The 18,087-nt window shown below is 46.1% G+C and overlaps 1 protein-coding gene across 1 annotated transcript in view; it reads left to right on the forward strand.

Annotated features, from left to right (window-relative positions):
* DNAH17 (dynein axonemal heavy chain 17) overlaps positions 1–18,087 on the forward strand; it is an 8,024,690-nt gene that overhangs the window by 5,209,686 nt on the left and 2,796,917 nt on the right. The window lies entirely within an intron of this gene.

Here is an 18,087-nt window from a genome sequence, read left to right on the forward strand (position 1 = left end):
TGGCCTAGCGTCAGTAACGGCTGACGGTCCACAATTACCTCTAGAGTATCGAGAGTTCCAAGATGTTTTTCAAAAGGAACAGGCTAACACCTTGCCACTCCACAGATCATACGATTGTCAGATAGATTTGCTACCCGGTGCAACTCCCCCTTGCAGTAGGATTTACGCCCTTACCGAGCCTGAGAACCTTAATCTGCGACAGTATTTAGACCAGTACCTGGCCAATGGCTTTATCCGTCCGTCGAAGTCCCCTGCATCCTCGGCTCTGTTCTTCGTACCAAAAAAAGAAGGTGACCTCAGAACCTGTATAGATTATCGTGCTCTGAACCAGATAACAGTAAAAAACCAGTACCCCTTACCTCTGATCCCGGAACTCCTTGACCATGTAAAAAACGCCTGTATTTATACTAAGCTTGATCTCCAGGGAGCTTATCACTTGGTACGGGTCAAGGAAGGAGATGAATGGAAGACGGCCTTTCGCACTAAGTATGGGCTATTTCAATACCAAGTGATGCCCTTTGGACTATGCAATGCACCGGCCGCCTTCCAATATTTTATGAATGATGTCCTCAGAGAGCTCATTGATGTCTGCGTTGTCGTCTACATAGATGACATTCTTGTGTACTCATCTTCAGAAGCTGACCATCGAAATCATGTTAGGGCGGTCCTTGAAAAACTTTGCCAACATAAACTTTTTGCCAAGCTCGAAAAATGTGTTTTTCATGTCACTGAGGTCGAATTTTTGGGATTTATTCTGACACCCAAAGGAGTCCACATGGACTCGAGAAAAGTAGACGCTATCCTCAAATGGCCGTCTCCTACTTCCGTGAAAGGCGTTCAAAGCATGCTAGGCTTTGCCAATTTTTACCGTAGATTTATTCCAGAGTTTTCACGAGTGGTACAACCCATCACCGCCCTCTTAAGGAAAAATAAACGATTTGAATGGTCCGCAGAAGCAGAACAAGCCTTCCAAGAGCTGAAGGCTAAATTCACCTCGGCGCCAATACTGAAATATCCACGCCCGGACCTCCCTTACATCGTTGAAACCGACGCCTCCAGCTTAGCAATGGGAGCAGTCCTATCACAAAGAGATCCAGAGACTAACCAACTGCATCCTGTGGCATTCTGGTCTCGGAAGTTCTCGGTGCCTGAGATCAACTACACCATCACAGACAAAGAGCTTCTAGCGATTAAATCAGCCTTTAAGGCATGGCGGCATTATCTCCTCGGGGCCAGACACACCGTCACAGTGATCACCGATCATCGAAATCTGCAGTATCTGAAAACCGCCAAGGCTCAATCCTCCAGACAGCTTCGCTGGGCTCTATTCTTTGCTGAATTTGACTTCGTGATCACTTATCGCCCCGGCAACAAGAACGGCAAAGCGGATGCTCTTTCCCGAATTGGAATGGGAGATAACGTTGCCAATCCAGAACCTGTACCAATAATTCCTGAACAAAGGATCGTGGGTCTGATTTCTTCACAATCCATTGAGGATATTGAAGAAAAAATTAAACAACTTGTAACCTCACCAGACTTACTGAACTGGTTACAAAAAGGAAAAGATTTCACCGTAAGCAATGACTTGCCTTATTTCCAAGGACGATTGTTCCTACCACACGCCGATTTACAAAGACAGGTAATCTCCTGCTATCATGATTCATTAATTGAGGGTCACCCTGGCATTGCCAAAACCACAGAAAAGGTGAAGAGACACTTCTGGTGGCCTTCGTGGAGAAAAGACATAAAGGAATTCGTGATGTCCTGCGGTGTGTGCGCTCAAAACAAGGGTCAGAAGAAGAGGCCGGCTGGTCTTCTGCAACCATTAGACATCCCACCGTGTCCCTGGCATACCCTTTCCATGGACTTCATCACAGACTTACCCTCCTGTTCCGAGTACAACACCATTCTTGTTATTGTGGACCTGTTTTCTAAAATGGCCCACTTCATTCCGCTAAAAGGCTTACCTTTCAGCATCAGTCCTAGCTAAAGTATTTCTTGAAAACATCGTCCGGCTACACGGCTTCCCGTCAGTACTAATCTCAGATAGGGGGAGCCAGTTTATTTCCCACTTTTGGCATAGCTGTTGTCGATTAGCTCAAATCGATGTAAGACTTTCGACCAGCCATCATCCCCAGACCGACGGGCAAACCGAGAGAACAAACCAGACTCTCGAGCAATATTTACGATGCATGCTACAACAGTCGGAGAGTAACTGGAAGGACATCCTTTGGATAGCTGAATATGCTTACAACAATTCAGTTCATTTGGGTACCGGGAAGAGTCCCTTCTACATCTTGTATGGTATTCATCCTCGAACCTCCAACCTTGATCCACCTCAAGATCTTGGAACACCCGCCGTGGATCAATTGCACACCGTTATTACCCAAGCTTTTAAGGAAGCGACTGCACATCTACAACAAGCTAAAGAGAGGTACAAAAAAGGAGCAGATCAACACCGAAGCAATGCCCCTCAATACCATGTTGGGGATCAAGTCTGGCTGTCCACCAAACATTTATCGCTTAAAGGGCCTCGCAACTTCAACCCCAAATACCTGGGACCATATCCAATTACGGCCATAATTAATCCAGTGGCCGTTAAATTAGAATTGCCAACCCATATGAGAATACATCCTGTATTTCACGTATCTCTTTTGAAACCCATGCAACCTGGAACCAGATTGACCAATCCTCCAGAGCCCAGTCAAGTGAATGGGGAGCCCGAATTTGAAGTAAAAGACATTTTCGACTCTAAAATCATCAGATCGAAGCTATTCTACCTAATCGACTGGAAAGGCTACGGACCTCAGGAAAGGTCATGGGAACCCTATGACCAGGTCCATGCTCCTCGTCTAGTCCAGAAATTTCACCAAACCTTTCCCGATAAACCAAAACCCCCGGGGAGGACAAGTTTGGGAGGGGCCTTGAGGGGGGGTGCTGTCATGGGCGCTACTCCCGAGGGGCCAGGACTGGCCCAGCGCCCTCGGAAGCAGACCCGTCTTCCACTACTCCGGACCCAGCAGACCCCTACAGGGGCCCTTTGGACCGTGTCCTGGCGCCTTTGGCGCCAGGCTCATGAAGGGTTTCAGTCCCGGCGCCATAGGCGCCGGGCTCATATTGATAAACAGTGTAATAATGCTTGGGTGGACTTACCTGAGGCAGACCATGCTGCATATTTACCCAGAACAATCCAGTCTGGTTGAAGTCCCCAGCCATCAGGGCTGGGAGGAACTATTCCCTCCATTCAGGAACTCTTTTCTTACCTGGGTGGAACCGATGGAAGAACACACACTGGAAGCACTTCTCTGCTATTTAAACCACGCCCGATGGAAAACACGTGCTTCACGTTATTCTGCAGCAGCAGCAGGACGCTCACCGAGTCGGCTCCTGCATTCCAGGTCCAGAGTCATCTTCAGCTTCCGCGCAGCAACCTGTGGATGAAGAAAGACACAGAACAATACTTACCAGATCCCGGAATCCAGTCACCGGCAAAACCTGCAAAGAATAAACATAAGGTTAGAAAAGTGCAACGTAAAACTATGCCCACAGCATCCCGAGGCCTGAAACAAAGGAAAAGGGACATTATTGAGGTGCCCATCTTTTAAAGCCTAAAGACTACAGTATACTTACAGGCATCCGCTCGTGCAGTAATGGCGGCAACGCTCTTCGGCATCCCAGCACCAGTGCCACAACTAAGGCCGCAAAAGACTTGAGCCTCAACACTGAACTCATCCAGTGACGTAACTGGAATCCACGCACCCCTGCACCAGACGCAGGATGGAGAGCTCAGCATTTATGCGCCTAAGGTGAGAGCTCGCCGAGACAAGTAGAAAGCTAGGCTGTGGGAGAAACTGGCGATTGGTGGGAGAAGGAATCCCATCAAACGGTGATTAACCCTGGAAACTTACCCTGCAAGTCAGACATTCGATAAGAGGAAGCCCAGTCCTGAGAGTCGTCCGAGCTCTACGCTTCTCAATTGAAGAAACGATAGCAGCCCAGCCGGGATCAGCGCCTCCGTGGGAATCAGGTGAGCGTTACACATTTCAATACTTCATGAACGATGTCCTACGGGAATTGATTGATGTCTGTGCTCTAGTGTACATCAACAATATTCTAGTATATTCCGCATCAAAGCAGGACCACGTTAAACACGTCCGATCCGTATTGGAGAAACTCTGTCAACATCAGCTCTACGCCAAGCTCGTCTCCGAGGTGGAATTCCTGGGCTTTATTCTCAGCCCGAAAAGAATCCGAATGGATGTACACAAGGTAGATGCTATCCTGAACTGGCCATCCCCAAATTATTTCAAGGGGGTTCAAAGTATGCTGGGTTTTGCAAACTTCTACCGCCGGTTCATCCCAGGATTTTCGCAAATCGTGCATCCCATCACGTCATTGCTAAGGAAAAGCAACAAAAAGTTCCAGTGGACAACAAAAGCCGAGGAAGTTTCCCAGGAACTCAAAGCAAGATTCACATCTGCCCCAATCTTACGCCACCCTCGCCCTGATCTCCCATACCTGATGGAAACTGACGCCTCAAGCATGGCTATGGGAGCCATCCTCTCACAAAAGGACCCTGAAACGGGCCAGTTACACCCTGTTGCCTTCTGGTTGCGTAAATTCACACCCCCTGAACTCAATTACGCTATCACAGACAAAGAACTCCGGGCCATTAAGTCAGCCTTTAAGGCATGGCGGCACAACCTCTTGGGCGCCAGACACACAATCACTGTAACAACTGACCACCGGAACCTCCAGTACCTAAAAACAGCAAAGGCCCAATCCTCACGACAACTACGTTGGGCTCTTTTTTTTTTGCTGAATATGACTATGTGATTACATTTCGACCAGGGGTGAAAAACGGGAAGGCCGATGCCCTTTCCCGTATGGGGGTGGAAGAGCAAGGGTATCAGACCCCTGACCCAATAGCAATCATCCCGAGTGACAAGCTCCTAGGAATCACAGCAACCATAACTCAGAAAGAATTACATGAAGAAATCCAAAACCTGATGAGTCTGGAGCAATTACAAGCGTGGAGTGCACAAGGAGAACATTACATGATAAAAGATCAGTTGCCCAACTTCAGGAATCGTTTATTCTTACCAAACCAAGAACTACGAGAACAAGTCATGTCCGGTTATCATGATTCCTTGATCGAAGGCCACCCCGGAATCGCTAAAGCCCTAGCCAAGGTAAAACGAAATTATTGGTGGCCCACGTGGCGTAAAGACATTATCGAGTTTATCCTATCTTGTGGAGTGTGTGCTCAAAACAAGTCCAGAAACCGGCTGGGCTATTACAACCATTGGAAATCCCACCAGCACCCTGGCACACGTTGTCCCGCGATTTTATTACTTACTTACCACCCAGTCAAGGGCTTAACACTATTCTTGTGGTCGTGGACCTATTTTCAAAAATGGCACATTTCATTTCTCCTAAGGGGCTCCCAAATGCTTCCACTCTGGCAAAGGTATTTCTTGAAGGCATCGTACGGCTCCATGGGTTTCCTCCAGTTTTGGTCTCAGACCGAGGTACTCATTTTGTATCTAACTTCTGGAGAAAATGCTGCTCTATGGCCCAGATCGACATCCGGCTACCCACCAGTCACCACCCCCAAACGGATGGTCAAACTGAGAGGACAAATCAGACGCTCGAGCAGTATCTGCGTTGCATGTTACACCAAGCTGAAGGAAACTGGTTTGACCTATTATGGATAGCTGAATATGCTTATAATAATTCCCTACACACCAGCACTGGGCAGAAACCCTTTTATACCATGTATGGCAGGCACCTACGTACTTCTGAGTTGGACGTTCCTACAACCCTGGAAATGCCAGCAGTCAAAACCTTGCACAGGACCATTTCTCAAACCTTTGAAAGGGCAGCTGAACACCTACTGCAAGCTAAGAATCGCCAAAAGAAGTTTGCTGATCAACACCGAGCAAAGGCCCCCAACTACCAAGTGGGAGACAAAGTCTGGCTGGCGCCTAAACACGTGTCCATTAAAGGAACCCAAACTTTCCGTCCAAGATACCTGGGTCCATTCACTGTCACCTCCATGATAAATCCTGTGGCGGTCAGACTAGCTTTGCCATCAAACATGCAGATTCATCCTTTGTTCTACGTGTCTCTCCTTAAACCTGTTCAACCTGGGACCCGGGTAGCAACGCCACCGCAGCCAGTAGTAGTCACCGGGGAGCTAGAATTCGAAGTCAAGGACATCCTGGATTCAAAGTACGTCAGATCCAAATTATACTACTAAGTAGACTGGAAGGGGTATGGGCCAAAAGACAGGACATAGGAGCCTTGTGAGTACATCCATGCACCTCACTTGCTTAGATGATTCCATCAAAACCATCCAAACAAACCAGACAGAAGAGCCACCTTGCGAGGGGCCTTAGGGGAGAGTGCTGTCATGATTCCTGCCCCTCATGTCCCCAGCCCTCCAAGATGTCAGGGTGGAGCCAGGCCACGATCACCTACATGCCCTCAAGGGCCTCTCCATCCCTCCAAAGACCCACTTGGAGTCAGACCTAGCGCTTGTGGCACCAGACTCACTCTCTCCCATAGGATAACATTGGGGATTGGACTTGTAGTGCATTGATGGATGCCCCCACATATTTCGGTTCCCAGAACTGCTTGTGCAGTCTAGTCTTTTGGGTGTTGTTCAGCCCAGAGACACCTGGGATACCCAGAGACTATTTAAGCCACCCCCAGGCTGAGAAACATGCTTTGTGTTTTGTGCACCTGCAGCGTGACACTCACCGTGTTCGGATCGGTCTCCAGTAGGCCTGCACCTTTCTTCTGTGCTCAGCACCTGCAAGAACAAGAACACTGTTAGGAACAGCCTTACCTTACAGCGCTTCTGCCCATCATTCATCGCTTCTTCTGCTCTGCGGGCATCTTCGGTGGTGTCATTCCACACCGCTTCCTAAGGAAAAGGGAAAAGAACAGAAAAAAAGCATTAGTAAGCATTCAGCAAATCTTCGCTTATTTTTAAAGAATGTACGAGCTTCAAACGCTTACCTGAATCCCAGTCGCTCTGGGGGAACTCTGTCTCCGGAACTTCTCAGCCATCTGCAAGAGGGAAAAGACACTCCAGGTTAGTGTGGAAACATCTAGAGGCGCCGCATACCACGCTTACTCACCGCATTTCTTCTTCATAACCAGCATCCACGCTGAAAATGTTGCGGCACCTAAAAGACACAGAAAAAGAACTCAGTTCAATACAAATACGAAAGGGTTGCATCACGCATCGCGCTCTCACTCACCTTCAGCGCTACTCATCTCAGCAGCACCATCCCCGGACGCCGGCCATCATCGAAGGAAGGAAAGGAACGAAGTTATAGAACTGTTCAAAAGACTCATTATACTTACCTGTCGGACTCTTGCCAGTGAAGTAACTAGGCAGCAACGAGCCTGCATCAATCAACGTGCCCCATTGCTGAAAGCAGGATTGAGAGCACACTTTCCAAGAAAACAAGGCCCAGTCTCCAGTCAAGTAGACTCCAGGGAAGGGTTCGAGGTCGTAGGAGGTCAGAACAGGCTGAGTGACGTTCCCGTGGATACCAGGTGAGCGATACAGACTTGTGATATAATCATTCTGGAATGGGAATGACTATTTCGATCTCCATCGTAGAGTGGCCCAATGTCCTTGGAACTGGCCTCGAGTCATGCATGCAGCAAGGTGGACAAGACATCTGGCATTGTACGCGCAAACGTAGCAACCCTCATTAGATGTTCTCTCTCCCTCCTTTTTCATGGGCTGAAATCACATGTATCATCTTCCTCTGCATTTCTCCTTTGTCTTCCCCTTAAAATGTTAGCAGCCCATGGAAACAACTCTAAAGCAGCTTGCTCTGGGCAGAAAATGCTTGAGACCTTGGCTCATTGGTAATGGGCAAATCTACACGAGCTCCTAGAGTGGGAAGAATCAAAGGAATGTCTGCTTTGCTTGGACCAATAAAATAAAGAGTGCGAACCAGAAGAAACGGAAGTCAAAGACAGACACTGCACATGCATCTATTATACACCAAAATATTAACCCACACCATTTATGGCATTCTGCAATTTCTTGGGCTTGCTCATTTCTTAAACCCGTACCATTTTCAAGATTCCTCATTTTTGCTATAGTAATTTAAGGAAAGAAAAACACTACTCCGGCAATAGTAGTATATTCAGTATTTGTAGTAGCTCCTCTATGATTGCTATAAGCAGCCTCCTTATTATAGGGACATTTTGTTTATTATTTATATTTTTAGAATCCTGTAAAAACGTGCGGATATCCACATCTCTTCTAACAAGTGCAGGATAAACTTGAAGAATAAACACAATGATACAATGTACATTATTTTCGGGGAGATCCATAAACTCAGTCGAGCAAGTATTCAGTAAGAAATGAATCGGGGTACTGTTCCCATTTCCGATTATCGAAACCAAATTCGAAATCCAGTTCAGGCGTATTTGTAATGTGTCAACAACTTTCCAAAGTTCATTTTTAAAGAACTCTGTGCCTCAAGAAATTAATTTCCACGCCTGCTATAATATCTATAAGGAGTGTCCAGTGAGAGCCACAGTCCAAATGCAAATCTGCATTTATTAGTCAATCTGTTGGCTTATCGTTCCTCTTCCTCATCATCGATCAAGTCTGCACAAGCTGAAATTCTTATTTGTCTTGCTTCTGGATCAATCATTGGGGGTGCGATGGTCTCACTGGTGTAGAGCTTGACGTCGTTGAGGTGAATCCAAGCTTGTTTGCCTTGAACTTTTACTGCTGAGGGATTAACATCCTCCACTATGTACGGTCAAACAAATCTTGGCTCATGCCACTTCCTAGTAAAGTTCTGGATCAGCACTGTATCTCTAGCAAACAGTTTTGGTGCTGATAGTAATCCTGAAAATGTAGTTGCTGAATGGTTTTAATCAGTGGCCTGAGACTGACCCTCCTACCGCTTGACTTGATCTGAAATGACAGAGATACTAGCAGTCATACATGTCAAATATTCATTTAATTAATTTCCTAACATTTTTGCTCTGCTCTGGGCATTACTTCTACTCCTCGATGGAGGAGTTAAAAGCGTTCTCATTTGTCTTTGTGTCACTAGCTCGTGGGGTGTGAGGTGGTAGTTAAACTTGGGTTGATTCCTTAGGGCATATAAAGCTAGGGGTATGCAATATAGCCATCTTTCTTTCAGCATCAATTTAAGCTTGGCAACTCTTTCCTTTAGAAGGCCGTTGAGTCTCCCACATATCTCGTACCATTAGCTATTCTGGCCTTATAGGTGATAGCTTTGACGGGAATGATGGCTTGTTTGTACAGCCTGGAGGCCCTTGTTGAACACCAGACTAAGGGCGTCTAAGGGTGTTTTCTTCCAACGTGTTTCCCCACTCTCAACCCTCACCAAAGACAAATTATGGTGTTCCAATAAACAGAATGTCATGTTATTAAAAAGTGATACCCTACACAAAAGAATTCTCACCAAGCGATCCACGCTGAAACCCACTCGTCTGGCCACTGCAACCACCACCCTTCACCGCTTCAAAAAAGTCTTTGAATTGTAAACTTTATATATCCTAAAGCACATGAAACCCTCGAGATATAAAGATGATATATGCCCTGCCTCTCTCATCAATGTTTGTGCTGAAGCATTGACACTTTCATCACTGCATCATCAATGCCTCAGAAAGGCCTCTTTCATGGCAGGCACTGTGCCGTCCAGCCTTAACGAAGCCTACGGTCTCCCGCTGCTAAAATAAAATCCTCCCTTGACCCTGTCCTCCCTAACAATTACTGGCCGATTACCACTGTCCCCTTCCTACAAACAATTCTGGACAGAGCAGCCTATGTTCAAATGCAGCACCAACTAGAAGTCAGCCATATCTTAGGAGTTTTCCAGTACAGCTTCCGTCCAGGCCATAACATGGAGTCAGCACTCCTAGACCTCAAAAACAAGATTGTTGAGATCAGGGATGAAGGGGTCCCTGCAACGCTTTTCCTTCTAGATCTGTCTGCAGCATTCAATCTAGTTGACCATAAAATTCTCTGCCACCATGTTACCACCTCAGCGTTCTTCTCACCTGAAGCCACGACCTAGATTGCCTCCTTCTTAGAAGTCATAGCAATGAGGGTGTTTGCTGAGAACGCTAGTGCTCTACCAGCTCCAGTTAAATGCAGAGAACCACAAGGATCAAACGTCTCTCCTGCACTCTATAACATATTTACTAAACCACTCTTTGACCTTCTGGACTCCTTCAGCCTACACCAACTATGCCGACAAATTCTCCTGCCCCTCTCTGAAAACTATGTGACCATCCAAGCCTGGATTGCAGCACACAGCCTCTGAACAGTGAGAAGACCAAGCTCCTTCTTGTCGGACCTTCAACAGTGCTAAGAAAACCTCACCACAATTACACTGCCTTCAACATCAATGGCACCCAGATTCCAGTCTCCTTGTGGTGAACACACTGAGGTTAAACCTCAATGCTACCCTATCAATGAACCTCCAAGTGAACGCTATCTCCTCCTTGGCAGCATACACAACCAAGTTGATAAACCCCTCCAGCCCCTTCCTATCCACAGATAGCTGTCTAACTATTGCACATTGTGACAGGGCCAGCGTTACAGCCCTGTCAATGGGGGGGAAGCCCACGACCACCCAAAGTGAGTGCCTGGTTGCCGGCGGGCCCCCTCCCCACCCTTCCTTACCTGCAGCGATGGAAGCCGCAGGAGAAAACAGATGATTTGATTAAATCAAAATTATTGTAAAAGGCCCCATGGAGGCCACTTGGCCACCAGGGATTACAATATTATTATTTTAAAGTGCTTGCAGCCCTTAAGGAGTCCAGCATTCTGGGACCCCAGCAGGCTCCATGTTCGAAAGTGCTCAGGGCATTTGTAACCCTTTAAAGCCCTCCCATGTCCTTCCCCTGTCTATTGGTCAAAGGAAGTAGCCATTCCAGGGAGGGGTGGGGCATTTAAGGAAGTGTGTGTCAGTGTGTTCATGTGAGTTAGTTGGGTGAGGACAGGAGGAGTTAGAGGACATCCGAGAGACCAGTGAAGGTGAGAGCATTTTGGAGTGCGAGGACATTGTTAACCTCATTAGTGCCAAGGACGAGGTATCTCGTCCTTGGAATTCCCTCCCTGTTGCCAAGGACGAGATACCTCATCCTTTTCGGCACTTTGTTTTGTGTGATCCCTGCAAAGCACTCAACTCCCAACCACCACTACCCGTCATTACTACTATCCCACTCCACTACCCTTCTCTTTCTCTCTCTCTCACACACAAAAACTCTATAGAACTCCTCCTTAACCCTTTAAATGCCATGGATATTTCCCCCCAGTGCCAAGGCCTTTTTTGGTGATTTCGGTATTTGGCCATTCAAAGCCTTGTAACATTTATGTTACATGCGATATCTCAGCCAAATTTTGCTCCCTTATTTTCCCACATGTAGGTGGTCGTATCGCCACCCGGGAATCCTAGGTTGCTGTACGGGATGAGAGAATATAACCAAAAAGTGCGAAAATGTTGTGTTTTTTCAAAAAATACAAATAAAATGATGTACAAAGAAGCCTGTGGTTTTTTTCCTTGTAAGAGCTAGGAACAAATGGTTTGCTGTGTTGAATTCCCAAATGTCCTGGCTTTCAAGAACACGTTGAGTGGAAACGAAAAAAAATATTTTGATGTGGTTATCAACTGTTTTGTGAGAGGTAGGCGATTTTGGCCATTTTTGCGAATTGGACATGCATGGACAGAAAGGAAGAAAAGGGTAGGAAAGCCGAATTGGAGGACAGAAAGGCATATATTTCTGAAAAGTAGACAAAATTCCAAGTTTAGGAAGGGGTGATTTGCATAGGTCAGGCAACAAATAGGTAGGGGAAAATGCCATAGATTGGGGGAAAAGTGGGAAAATGACAGGAAAAAAAGGTATGTGTTGGACATGGTTGGCTTGGTACGGCAATGGCTTCTATGAATTTTGAGAAAAGCAATGCTCCGCTACATTCCCCCGACTCTTGCAGTTAGGAAAGCACACATTTTTTGCAGTATTTTACAAAACAAGCAAACACAAGACGTGCTTCGGTGAGTGGACACAGGGAAACATCTCTGAAATTGGCTAGAAATGAAGACAATTCTCAGACATTTCGCTCTGGCCACCCACCGAAACATACCGCCAACAACACATGGCCTACCTTCCAGCGTCCCCACACGTGTACCGATGAAAACGGTACCTCACCACACCTTCCACCTTCCACACCTGAATAAGGGAGCAAGCAACAGGTTACATTCTGGCCTTACTTTATTGAACTGTGTAGGATAAGCCAAATCCTTACCTGAACTTCGTCAGCTACCACGAGGAACTCTTCGCTGGGGTCAAGCTGCAAACTGCAAGAAATCGGACAAGAGTGAAAGTCAGACATGTGAAATCTTACGAACTACATACTTTTTGGAGTCAATATTGTTCTGGAACTCACCAATTCCTTCGAGCCAGTGAAGCAACTGGTTACCAAGGCGCCCCTGCACTCAATGCAGGATGGAGAGCTCATCTTTTCAAACCCTCAGGTGAGACTATAAGAGGGTACATCAAAGGTGATCTGTGGGGAGAACAGCGGGGGTGGGGGCATTTACTCTCAACTCCACGGGTGGTTAATTCCCTTTCTCCTTTTGCAGAAGAATATTCCTACGGGCCAAGCAAACGAAGCTAGGTGGACCAGTCCAGTCCATCATCTCGGCCCTACGCGTCACATTGGCGGAGACCGCAACTGTCCGGTACAGATCGACACCTCTGTGGGAGCCAGGTGAGCGTAACACATCCATCATACGCTCCTGCGTCCATCATCCTGGCAGGAACCTGATCCAAGCAGCGCATCCACAGAATCTCTGTGCACCTAAGGGGGAATAAATAAAGAAAAGACATTAATAGCAAGAAAGGAAAGCAAGGACATTTTAAGACTGCTATAACCAGATTTACCTCCTTAAAGACACTTGAATGGGTTAGCACCAGTGAAGTTAACTTGGTCTCTTCAACCTGCAGAAAACTACGCGACCCTGCACAGAAGGCAGGACCGAGAGCACCCCAGACATCACAACAAGGTGAGGAGTGGGCCATCAGATCGAGTCCAGGGGGGGCTGGTGGGAGGAAACAAACTCTGTTCCTAAGTCCATTCCTCCTTTGTTTTCAGGCCCGACCGCCGTAGACGGCATCATCCGGAATGAGGAAGGGTCCAGGGGTGAATCCGGCAACCAGGGCATAAGGGCGTTCCCGTGGATACCAGGTGAGCGTAACATAGAGGTAGTAGTTGGTTGGAGTAACTTGCGTAGGACTAGAGTGAGAGTTAGTAGTAGAAGTGTGAGCAGGACACCATATCCCTGGGAGAGTCCCTGAAGGTTGACCAGGTGCTAGTACAGAGGGTGAACGGGGCACCCTATCCCTGGGGTCTGTAACCGTGAGGGTGGTGCGCAGCACACCTTATCTTGGAATAGTAGAGACAGAGAGAGGTAGTGGTAGTAGCAGAGTGGAAACAGTAGTTGTGGTAGTAGCCGATAGAGTAACAGTGAGTGGGAGGATAGAAGTAGATATTGGTATAGAGTTGAAGAGGAGTTAGGATTAGAGGAATAGTAGGAAGCAGAGAAGTGGGGTGAGAGGAGGGAGGGAGAAGACGGAACAGAGGTAGAGTAGTGGGAAATATCAGTCATAGTAAGAACAAGAGTGGGAAAAGAAGTAAGATCGAAGGGTGGAGGTGGAAAGGTGGCGTGTGAGATTGGAGGGACAGTGACATGGTGGAAGGAGAACAATAAGAAGGTTCAGTATAGAAAGGGTCACGAGGGAGAGGCTTTGAAAGGTAAGTGTGATGCTGGGTGAACAAAGGCACCATTTCCGATTTTCCCAACAACTACCCAACGATAGTGAGGGAGAGTTAGAAGTTCCCTAGGGAGTCAGATAGGCAACGACTTACATAGAACCCCATTAGTTGTTGCGAAGAAGAGAGACAGCTAGGTGTTACTGATAGTCACAAACAGACCGTTATGGACGTCTGGGGCTGGGAGCTGGGCCACAAGCCCAGGGAAGTCGAGAGAGGAAATGGACGGCCCTAGAGCTAACTATTCCCCAGTCTCCTAGACACCAAAAATTGAATATAGAAACAGCTATTCAAATGGATTGTGTCCTCCCATGTATTCCTCATCTTTGATATATTCAAGTGTGCTTGCACTTGCTTTGGATTTTCTTTTCATAGGGTCGAGCATCGTGCAGCATTGAATCTTGGTCCTTAACGAACTCTGTAGCGTCCTTCATGACGTCGATGCTGATTATATATTGGCACGCATGCTGACGGTTACCTCAGTTCCTTTTTACCCACATTGCTGCGTGCTTCGGAGCTACTCGCCTCAGCGATAAAACTTCTTCTTACTTCGAGAAATGGCTTCCACACCGAATATGGGCTTCAAACACTATTCGGACTGTGGGGCCAATATGTCGATTACAGACCTGCACTGTGTTTGTCTGTGATGCTTGGGATCGGGCCACAAGGTCGGTGACTGTGGCTTGTGTCAGTCGATGAAGGTTAAGGCCTTGCGGGAAAGGGAGGAGGAACTCGACACAGGTAAGCCCTATCCCAAATCCCCGGCCCTTGCCATTTCAAAGAGTAAATCTTCCTCTGATTCGAGAGAAGTCTCTCCTGTTAAAAAACAGTGTGAACAGCGCCTTGGTATAAAGCACTATATAAATAAATAAATCAGTCAACATAGACGTTTGAGGTCTGGTTCACGATGCTCGTCATTCTCTTCCTATAAAAAGGATAAGAAATGGCATCGCAGGTCGTCATCGTCGTTATCGTCTTCATCTTCATAAAAGAGTTAGTTGCCCAAAAAAGAACTTGACTCCAGCGGAGTTAGAAAAATTATGCTTAAAAATGTTAGACATTTTAAAAAGGTATGCTCCTCCGAGTGTTCCTCTAAAGGAGTGGCCACCTCTCGCCGTCTATTGAGACCACTAGGGAGTCCCATGTGTCCCCTTCCCTTGCACCTAAGAGCCCGAGAAGAGAGGTTCCTCGACATAAATCGGAAGCATCTTCTTCGACGCACAAGAAAAAGCTGGTGTCTGTTACCTAGAAACATTCACTATCGCCATCGAAGCCTTCTTAGAAGGATTCGAAATATTTGTCACCTGAACCTTCGAGGCATATAATTCATATTGAGCCTTCGAAGCATCATAACGTGTGGACGCATTCGTCGACAGGTTCAAAGAAATGGTTGACCTCATCGGAGCATTCTTCGCTCTCGAAGATTGTAAAATCTATTCCTGAGCCTAAATTATTTTGTATTTATGGAACCAAGTACCCCTACTGAAAGCTCTGCCCCCATGTTGCCTATATGTTGGGAGCCAGAGTGTGAGACACGTGCAGTGCCAGTGAAAGTGCCTATACTGAAAAGAATCCTGGAAGTAAGGTACCCATTGAAGAAACCACATATGCACTCACAACAATATGATGCTCATTTGAATGAAATCCCAGATGAAGTGTGAAAAATGGGCAAAAGAGAAAACTGGTGATGTCATGCAAAACAGAGCTGATGCATCTAGAAAAGAGGGAAGAGGCTAAAGACAAGACATTTTATAGGATCTAAGGAGGAGGTGTTAAAGATGAGCAAAATTTCGAGCTTGTGATGAAGATGCTCATGCTACGGAACCAAAGAAGAAAATGCTATGTCATTTTATAATTGTACAGAAGCAGTAATGCAAGTAGGCAAAGTATTCTTAAGGCTGGCTACGTAGCGGATAGATTGCGGCGATGCGCCAATGTATACTCATAGGAGCATATGGAATATGGATCTTTCACAACGCACTTTAGCAGAGTCTGGACCCAGTGGATAGAAAGGATTTTTCAGTGTAGCGCAGTTGGAAAACGACGTAATGACAGCAGTGAATTCAAGAAAGGCTTGGCTGGCCCAGCACCAGGATGTCAAGGCCACTGTGAGCTTGGATGTTCATGCAGTAGCTACAAAACGTAAGAAAAGAACAAACTCCTGTCTGATGTGAGGTGCAAGAACATTGAAGACGTCAGAGGTTCATCATTTAATATTATTTTTAATACAGAAAAGCTCTGACACATTGTCTGCAATCACATGGTTGGATGAAAATAGATACTGGATTGAGCTGCATCGAAATCAAGAGACAAAATATGCCTATACTCCCTTTTATTCTCAGGTATGGAGAACATTTGCAAGGCCATGATCAAAAGCTAATTGAATAGCAGACGGCAAGAGGGATGATAGATGGCAGGCTAATTAGGTGGGAAGCTATGGTCATGACCAGCCCACCAGCACCTGGGTGCCAGCCAGCCTGCGTACTGTTAATGTGTGTGGAATATTACAGAGGGTTACAAGGATTCAAACCAATTATAGAGGGCCATGTAATAGAGAGTCATAGTGACTTGCACTAGAGGAGAGCTTATATGCCCGTCTGATGTTAGAGACCCAATCACTTCCCTAACAAGTAAGGAACATATACCTAGATGTTACCTCTAAGCCAATCACTTTCCCAAGTGGGTTTTTGCAGTTTGCCACGTGAGAAGATTGAGCATATGTTCGTTGATGTTCATTGTACTCTCTGTTTTAGACAATTGATATTAAAACAGACTTACTTTGCCAACTTCCTGAGTCAGTCTGATTATTGATGTTTGAGTTTTTTTTGCATCCCCATCCATCTCAAAGTATTGTTACCTCGTCTTAAAGGGCTTTTGTCTGGGACACGGGTTAAATACCAATCCATTCCAAGACCTGATTTCTTTAGGCAAATGAGTTCTATCTTTGAAGATGATGAGGAGGAAGAGGATTAGCCCCCTTTTGGGTATAAATATGGAACCCAAAATGTTCCAGAGCAATTAATATTAGAGGAATCCAAGATGCAGAATCTTGTAGATACATTAAAGGAAACCAGTAGTTGGGAAACATCACTAGAGACAGAATTTGATAATGCTGAGACAGCTGGTTACACTGATCCTTCATACAGACAATTGATATTAAAACAGACTTACTTTGCCAACTTCCTGAGTCAGTCTGATTATTGATGTTTGAGTATATTCTGCATCCCCATCTATCTCAAAATATTGCTAGCTCGTCTTAAAGGGCTTGGGTCGGGGACACTGGTTCATGTGGTAGCAGAGATGATGGTTAAAAACCCATCGACCAAGTCAGCTTTTAAGTGTCTCGAAATATCGAGTGTCCTCCGCCATTTAGCTGGAGAAATGTGAATCTCCTTGTAGATAGATATCTGCCATTAGTAAAAACGTGCAAGTCACTGAAGAGGTAGATGGGACGGGTTCCTCTTTCACGGAATCCCCTACCTGTTTCTACATGCAGCTGAGCGGACCGAAGGCTGAAATGGCTGATTGAGGACAAGGCATTCTCGAGGGTCAGAAGTTGAAAACGCGATGGGTGAGTAGACGAGTAGACTGAGAGAGAGGGCAAACAATGAATGGGTACTGAGTGGGGAAAGGGATAACGGGGAAGGAGTAACAGAGGGTTGGTTTGGGTATTTGTGGATTAACGACAAAGAGCGTCATAGTTTAAGGTATATGGATGAGGAGTGATCCATATGATCAGCCGGGAATCCTACATCAGGGACGTTTAGAAGGAGTCCACATGGACTTACCTAGTCTACGAACGATCAAGGATTGTTACAGAAAACAACTCATACTCTGATCAGAGTCATTATTAGGGGCGAGAGTAGTCACAAGGAGCATTGACGGAAGTATATGTGAGCCGGCCAGTCTGTCAGTTTGTCTGGCTGTATATTGTACATGTTGTATATGTTAAAGAAATTATGAAATATTGAAGGATGAGAAGTAAGAAGATTGTGGGAAAAGTCTGAAATCTGATTATTGTTTTTATTTAGTTGACTTATGGTGTTCATTGAATAGGTAGATTGAGCTAAAAAGTGATATATAGACTTGGAGCTGCGACGGTTGGTGCATGCTCATATTGTATACATTTTCTGAAAAGTATTTATCTGTGTAAAATAACGGTAAGTATTGGCAGTCGATTATGACTAGTAATGATGGAGGATGTTACTCCGCTTATACTCTTTTGCAAACAG

The sequence above is a fragment of the Ambystoma mexicanum genome, chromosome 3q (assembly GCF_040938575.1).
Source record: "Ambystoma mexicanum isolate Mex_15411 chromosome 3q, UKY_AmexF1_1, whole genome shotgun sequence".
Classification (NCBI taxonomy): domain Eukaryota; kingdom Metazoa; phylum Chordata; class Amphibia; order Caudata; family Ambystomatidae; genus Ambystoma; species Ambystoma mexicanum.